At 33.4% G+C, this 8,385-nt stretch overlaps 1 protein-coding gene and 1 pseudogene across 3 annotated transcripts in view; both read left to right on the top strand.

The window, feature by feature from the left end:
* The window catches only part of LOC102601113 (indole-3-acetic acid-amido synthetase GH3.6-like), a 4,551-nt pseudogene extending 1,994 nt beyond the window's left edge, over positions 1 to 2,557 (top strand).
* LOC102584700 (indole-3-acetic acid-amido synthetase GH3.6-like) overlaps positions 1 to 8,385 on the top strand; it is a 28,109-nt gene that overhangs the window by 8,154 nt on the left and 11,570 nt on the right. The window lies entirely within an intron of this gene.

The raw sequence follows: 8,385 nt of genomic DNA on the forward strand, positions 1-8,385 counted from the left end.
GAAAATAAGTTTAGGGGGTTAATAGGACCTTAGTAAAGGTTAGGTGTGTCTGAGAGATTTCGGGCATAGGCTAAGGGGTACTTATGCATTTTCCCTTAAATTAAAAATTACTCAAATTTTTATAGAAATCTGCAGGAAAGTGGTGAACTCTGTGGTTTAGGTCCATAAATTATTTTCTCATCAAATTTATTTAATCAAGTCATGAATTCTAATACCTTTATATCTGATAGTATTTCTTTTTCGACCTGCTTTTAATATTTTACTTGAGTCGAGGAAGCTTTATTTTTTTCAGATACTATTTGTGAAGTTATTCTGAGTTTGTTGTCATTGAATTCTATGTATTTTTTTTTAATATTTCTTTTATAATTGTATTGTCAATGCCAGTTTGGATCTGCTAACTTAATCGATCAAGACTTAGATAGATAAAAGGGGGATAATGCATAGTACCCTCTAAGTTTTGATCTGAATCCCTACGACAGACCTTAATTTAACCAAGGTTCTACTACCCCTCAAACTCATTTTTTCTGTATTTTTGTTCACCTTTTGTGTTCTGACGTGACACCTTCAACCAAGTAAGTTAGTTGCGTTTGTATAACACGTGTCCTCCACGTGTGTAGTTATTTTTTTAATTTTTAAAAGAATTTAAATTATTTTTTTTTAAAAAAAATCTTCTTAGTTTCTTTATCTTGTATTTAAATTAAGTCAAAACACGTAATTTTTTAAAGATATTTTTGCCTTGTGTTTCAACTTTTTTTCTTCATTTTTTTTTACCATCATTCATTGTTTTCTCTTCTTTTTTTTTCTATTGAATTTATTTATTCTTTGTCTTTCCTTTTGATTTAATTTCAAATGTCGTGTATTTAAAATAAGTTTTAAAGTGAAGAAAACCAAATATAACATAAAAAAATTAAAATGATAAAAATTAAAGGACACTTTTTAATTTATTTTTTTTTAAAAAAAAATACACATGTATTATGCAACATATAGAAGCAGACCCACCTTTATCAGTAGGGGTTAGAGGGCGCCTTCGCTTCGTAAGGCATGGCCCTATGCCTTACTCGCTCCGGGAAGTACTTCTTCGATGCAGTTGCACGTGCACCCGTTAAGTTCGAAAAAAATCATGTGTATATATGTATACCTATCTTGAGAAACTGGCAGAAACTAGGATCGATATAATTAACAGTGCACCCATGAGGAGTATATGAGTGTTCTTGTGCTGTTGGTACAAGGCAGAGAGGCCACCTACAAGACTAGGGTTTGAATCTAGCTAGAGCCTATATCACTATTGTTATTTAAGCACTTAGAGATCATATTTGGTGCACCCAAAGTTTTCAAATTATGGGTTCGCCTCTCCCCATATAGCACTCATGTGTCTACTAGTTCAACTTTATACAAGTTTAAGTGTCGACTTATGAACACTCAAAGTTGGATGACAAATTGTTACTAAATATAAGAAGGCATAATACATAAATGTGCTCTTTAATTAGACCTTATTTCACATTTATACCCACCAACTTTGGGTGTGCACAAGTAGACACTTTAACTGATATAAAGTTGAACAAGTAGACACATGAGTCCTATATGCCATGATATAGATAAAACACCACGTAGGATAAAAATTGTCATGTAGGAAGCCACGTAGGATGTGTGTGTCTATTTGTTCAACTTTATACAAGTTTAAGTGTCTACTTGTGCACACCCAAAGTTGAAGGGTATAAATGTGAGTTGAGGCCAAGTTAAATGACGTATTTATGTATTGTCCTTGTGGTTTTGTAGTTCTTGTAAGTGAGTCCTTAATACTTGTTAAAGGTTGATTTTTTTTTGTGCAGTTCTGGGACGTCGAGAGGGGAGAGGAAATTGATACCAACAATAGAGGAAGAGCACAGTAGGAGATCACTGCTTCACGGCCTTATGATGTCTGTGGTGAGCCAATTTGTTCCAGATTTGGAAAAGGGCAAAGGAATGTATTTTATGTTCATAAAGTCTGAAGCCAAGACCCCCGGAGGATTATTAGCTCGTCCTGTTTTAACTAGTATTTACAAGAGTCGTCATTTCAGAAGCAGAAATAGTCATGTGTGGCCCTACACGAGTCCAATTGAAGCCATTCTCTTCATAGACTCTTAACAAAGCATGTACTCCCAAAGTCGTTCGTGTTGGCTCAGCGTTTGCATCTGCGCTTCATTCGTGCCATGCGATTCTTGGAGGATCACTGGTCTCTACTATGTAACGATATCCGAACAGGAACCATTAACAACAAAATTACTGATCCTTCAGTAAGAGAGGCTGTGATGAAAATCCTCAAACCAGACTCGGAGTTGGCTGGCTGGTTTCATTGAGGCTGAATGCAGCAAGAACTCATGGGAAGGGATCGTCACTAGGCTGTGGCCTAATACCAATTACATGGACTGGAGCCATGTCTCAATATATACCAATGCTCGACTATTATAGCAATAGCCTCCCTCTTGTCAGTATTGCGTATGGTTCCTTTGGGATCAACTTGAGGCTGTGTTTCTTTCCTGACATCACTCCATGTGTTTCATATGCTTTTATAAACTAGTTCTAGGAACGTGATTTGCACCTTTGTCCGCTACTACTATATAAAATTTGTATAGTGGGTGAAAGAAAAAAATCAGATTACTCTTGTAATTTTCTCTTACTTTTTTTCACTTTTCAGAGCAAGGCTATATATAATGAAAATTCAAAAAGATGGAGATATATATGAAAAATAAAAATTCACTTACAATTTTGTATTTGATGAACTTTCATCTTGTAACCATGCCAATTCACATATTTCTAAACAAAAAAAGATAAATATATATGAATAAAATTATACAGAACACAAATACAAGAATTAGTAAGGATTCTTACGATTACAAATTGATAATCATTTTTTTTACAAATGGTGCATATTAATCTACATAAAGCAAGATGATCACAAATTTGGATGAAAGAAGGGAATATATATAATGTTGTTGGTGAGTGTCTTTGATAGGCTCTTCATTACCCACTTATTATAAATTTAAAATAAAAATTATTTTTTGACTCTTCATTATCCACATTTGGTACATGAATAACTTCCTCAAGCATTTACTACACAAAACTAATAGGCGTATTTAGTCCATTTTCTGATAACATTTGTTGAATTTAAGTTCATATTTTATTAGTTAGTAATGCAGTAATTAGAAGGGTATGTTCATTCTTTTTTAATTAAAAATTATATGAGTAGAAAAACTATGGGATATAAAATTTAATATCCCAAAGAATTTGAACCATTGTGTCTAGATACATGAATTTAAATAAAATTATTATTTGATATTAAATTAATTATATATTAATATTTAATTTAGTTTACAGATAAAATAAGGGTAGGAATGGTAATTCAAATTAATTTAGGGAGCTTCCCACTTATAATAGTATATGATATGATTTATAATGGAAAAAGTCTTGTTCGTTGTTGATACCCCATTTTAACCGAGTCAAAATAGTGTATAACATTTTGGTGATTTTCAAATTATATACTAAGTCAAGAAGTCGCCACCTAATTAATTACGGTGAATTAGGGTACCTAATTGATTAAAGTTATCGTCTAAAATTAAACTTCATTTTAAGGTCTATTAATCATGAGATTCTAGGTAAGGGTTCAATTAATCTAAAGAGAAGGGGTGAGGCATCCTTTAAGATCCATTAAAAATGGTTAACTAGCTGAACTTGATTAATTAATTAGGCTAAGTGTCAAAATAAGATATTAACATAAAAAAAAGTAGTGTTTGGTTCAAAGATAGTTTAAAAGAAAAGTACAAAATTCTATGTCTAAAATATAGCGTACATGGACAAATTCAAATTTAAATAAATTTTCCTTATTTGTCAAATCCATGTAAACAACGTTACTGCCAAGAAAACTTAAAAGTTTGAAACAAAGATACTAAAATAAAATCATTTTTTACTCAAAATCATAGATTTAAAACTTCAATTTTTAGAAAGTTTGAGACTAAAAGGCTTAGAGTATAGACTCGTCTTGACCAAAAGAAATAATTTCATACCATGAAAATCACATTATTAAACCCAAGGTGTTTAAAAGTGTTCAAAAGTTGATAAAAAGAACTTGAGTACATTATCAAATTAACAAAAATAATAATAATAGTGAAAAAAAACTAAGCCATCAGGTAACTATTAAAGCACTAAATATGGATATTATATGTGAGAAAGTAGTTACTGCTATAGTTAGAAGAAGAGCCTAAATTGCTATAATTCTATTATTAAACACATGTCTTAATAGGTAGCAAATAATTAAGGGTTAGTTTCAAATCACACAAGCAAGCAAATGTAGATAGAATAAGTCATCATAATGCATCAAAACAATGAAACATTTTGCCGAGTCTCGACAACTCTTGAGCAATTTAAACTCGTAGGACTCATCAACTCCGGTGTTCAAGATCATAGTTGAGCATGTGTTGATAAATACAGGTTTCTGTATGTTCTAGCACATCTAATTCTAAACCAAAAGTAGTCAACTTATCATTTTTAGACAAAGCATTAGTATGGGGTAATTTTAAATCTAGCAGAACATAGAGTTGTACTCCATTTACACATTATAATCAGATTTTCAACAACCTAAAGGGAGATTATTATATCACAGCAGGACCCAAAATCTATAAAGTACATTGTAATATAACTCTATTTTGAGCAAAAAAATGGGTCGAGATGGGCTGCATTTGGATAGCCAAATTGGCTGAATTAGTTTTGGGCTGAATTTGCGGCAGCGTTTCTAGTGGATTTTTGTTGGTGTGATTTTGAACTCATAAATGGATAGGCTTTCATGGCCTTTTTCCTTCTTTAAATTAAATCATTTGAGAATTATAAAGTATTCGACTTATTAGCAATTTAGAAGCTCAACGAAATAAATTAGAAGAAAGGAGGGACAAAATTCAGTGTCAACAGTTGTATGATTACTAAGGAAAAGGCTGGTCGTAACTTTGGACTTTATTATTTCTTTTCAAAAAATTTAAATATTTTTACCGTCAAGACGGCTTGTAAAAATTTTCACATTCCATTCAGTCACACTTGGTGCACTCGTTTAGCTTTCAGTCTTCAACAACTCTGCTCCAATTTCATATCTATAAAAACATGTTTAATTTATTGCGATAATCCTTTGTTTTGGGCATTAAATGTGCTATAAGTTCACGACACATTATGCTCTAAGGCACCAGATCCATGGGCCAATAATACACATGAAAAATCAAGAATGTCGCGTAATTTCTAAAAATTGGCTAGTAAATAAGGAAATATACTTGGAAAAAACAGTGGGACTGTATGTAATGCTTCCCCAACTCATTACCGAGGTCCTCATAAAGTTTTTTCAGAAATTTTTTTTGGGTGTTCCGAGGTGTCAGATCCATGGGATAATACACACGGAAAACCAAGAATGTCATGTAGTTCCTTAAAGTTGGCTCGTAAATGTGAAAATATGTCTGAAAAAAATGGTGGGACTGTACGTAATGCTTCTCCAACTCATTACCGAGGTCCTCAAAAAGTTTTTTCAGAAAATATTTTTGGGTGCTTCTGAGGCACCACATTCATGGGTTAATACACACGAAAAACAAAGAAAGTCGCATAATTCCCAAAAGTCTGCTCGTAAATGCGAAAATATGCCTGAAAAAAATTATGGGACTGTACGTAATGTTTTCCCAACTTATTACAGAGGTCCTCATAAAGTTTTTTAAGAAAATTTATAGGGGTGCTCCGAAGAGTAAGATCCATGGACTAATACACGAAAAACTAAGAAAGTTGCGAATTCCTAAGAATTGGCTCGAAAATGCGAAAATATATCTGAAAAAATGGTGGGACCATACATAATGCTTCACCAACTTATTAAAGAGGTCCTCATAAAGTTCTTTTAGGAAAAAATTATTAAATATTTTTACCGTCAAGACGGCCTGTGAAAATTTTTACGGTCCATTCAGTCACACTTGGTGCACTCGTTTAGCTTTCAGTCTTCAACAACTCTGCTCCAATTTCATATTTATAAAAACATGCTTGATTTTCTGTGATAATCCTTTGTTTTGGGCGTCGAATGTGCTATAAGTTCACGACACATTATGCTCTGAGGCACTAGATTCATGGGCCAATAATACGCACGAAAAACCAAGAAAGTCGCGTAATTCCTAAAACTTAGCTCGTAAATGCAAAAATATACTTGGAAAAAAACGGTGGGACTGTACGTAATGCATCCCCAACTCATTATTGAGGTCCTCATAAATTTTTTTCAGAAAATTCTTTTTGGTGCTCCGAGTCGACAGATCCATGGGCTAATACACATGAAAAAGGTTGGCTCGTAAATGCGAAAATATGTCTAAGAAAAATGACAGGACTGTACGTAATGCTTCTCCAACTCATTACCGAGGTACTCAAAAAGTTTTTTCAGAAAAAAAAAATTAGGTGCTTCTGAGGCGTCAGATCCATGAGCTAATACACACGAAAAACAAAGAAAGTCACATAATTTCCAAAAGTCTGCTCGTAAATGCGAAAATATGCCTGAAAAAAATGATGGGACTGGGCATAATGTTTCCACAACTCATTACATCGGTCCTCATAAAGTTTTTTAAGAAAATTTTTTGGGGTGCTTTGAGGAGAAAGATCCATGGACTAATACACACGAAAAATCAAGAAAGTCGCGTAATTCCTAAGAATTGGCTCGAAAATGCGAAAATATGTTTGAAAAAAAAATGGTGGGACTGTATGTAATGCTTCACCAACTTATTAAGTAGGTCCTAATAAAGTTTTTTGAGGAAAAAAATTTGGCTGCTCAGAGGCACCATATCCATGAGCTAATATTGATGGAAAAACAAAGAAAGTCGCGTAATTTCTAAAAATTGACTCGTCAATGCAAAAAATGCCTGCAAAAAATGGTGGGACTGTACGTAATGTTTTCCTAACTCATTACGGAGGACTCATAAAGTTTTTTCAAGAAAATTTTGTTGGTACTCTGAGGCGCTAGATCCATAGGGCTAATACACACGAAAACCAAGAAAGTCGCGTATTTCCTAAAAGTTGGCTCGTAAATGTAAAAATATGCCTGAAAAAAATGGTGGACTTTATGTAATGCTTCCACAACCCATTACAGAGGTCCTCATAATTTTTTTCAGAATTTTTTTTGGGGTGTTCTCAGGCGCCAGATCCATGGGCCAATACACACAAAAAATCAAGAAAAATGCATAATTCCTAAAAGTTGACTCGTAAATGCAAAAATACGCCTAAAAAAGGTGGTTGAATTGTACGTAATGCTTCTCCAACTCATTACGAAGGTGCTCATAAAGTTTTTTCAGAAAATATTTTCGAGTGCTCTGAGGCTCCAGATCAATTGGCTTATACACACTAAAAATCCAAAAAATCGCGTAATTCCTAAAAGTTGGCTCGTAAATGCGGCAATATGCCTTAAAAATCTCCAATGGCTTAATAAATGAGTTCAAGCAACTTTTCAAATTATAAAGAGAATGATTATTGTTTGAACTAATTAACTAACAAAAATAATCAACTTATTAGATTACTAGATATGAAAAGGCCCGTTAACGGGTCCAATATTACAATTTACAATCTTAAATAGGGTAAATTTTCAAAACATCAATATTTTATCTTCTAATAATTTAAACATTCAGCCCCTCGAAAAGTAACCCCCTTTTCGCGTTGCGGAGAAGATACTGTCCCAAAATTTATTTTTGCAATCAAAGATTTAATTCCATCTCCGCGTCGCACCAATGTTTATTATTTTGGGTCTTCTCCCATTCTTGTGATCAACTATCTTAACCCTCCTAAAACATTGACAGCTCCTACATTCCGAAGCATAGCCCTTGAATCCGTAATTCAAATTCAAGGTAAAGTTAAGGGTTAAGTTTTGAGAATTCATTCGAACATTCTAAGAAAGTCCCTTTAAACCCTTTTGAGGAGTCTTCTACAACTTCTAGTAATTTGTTTCAAGGCTCGAGTAAGTGAGTAAGAGGCTGAGGTGTTCATGAGTCTACTTTGTCATCACGAGATCTTTCCTATAATGAACCATAACTCTTGAATTCATAATTCACATTCAAGAGAGAATTAAGAGTACAGTTCAAGAAAGTCTTTGAGTTCAACTGTGAATCTTTTGAGATCAACTATCAAATTGAACTAAGTTTTAAGGAAGTAAGTCAGAGAATAAGAAGAGTCGTATACATGAGTTCCATATTGTTACGTAGACCATCGAGTCAAGTTGTTTCATGCCCATAATTCCGCATGAACTTCGTAAATTAAGCATCCTTCAGAGAAGTGGTATCGTCAAGTTCTAAGCCTTTAAGTGTTGAGTTCCTAATCCCTTTTGAGAAGTATCTTTGAGTCCTTGAGTTAAGTAGTTCATGCTTA

Source organism: Solanum tuberosum, unplaced genomic scaffold (genome assembly GCF_000226075.1).
Source record: "Solanum tuberosum cultivar DM 1-3 516 R44 unplaced genomic scaffold, SolTub_3.0 scf00421, whole genome shotgun sequence".
Classification (NCBI taxonomy): domain Eukaryota; kingdom Viridiplantae; phylum Streptophyta; class Magnoliopsida; order Solanales; family Solanaceae; genus Solanum; species Solanum tuberosum.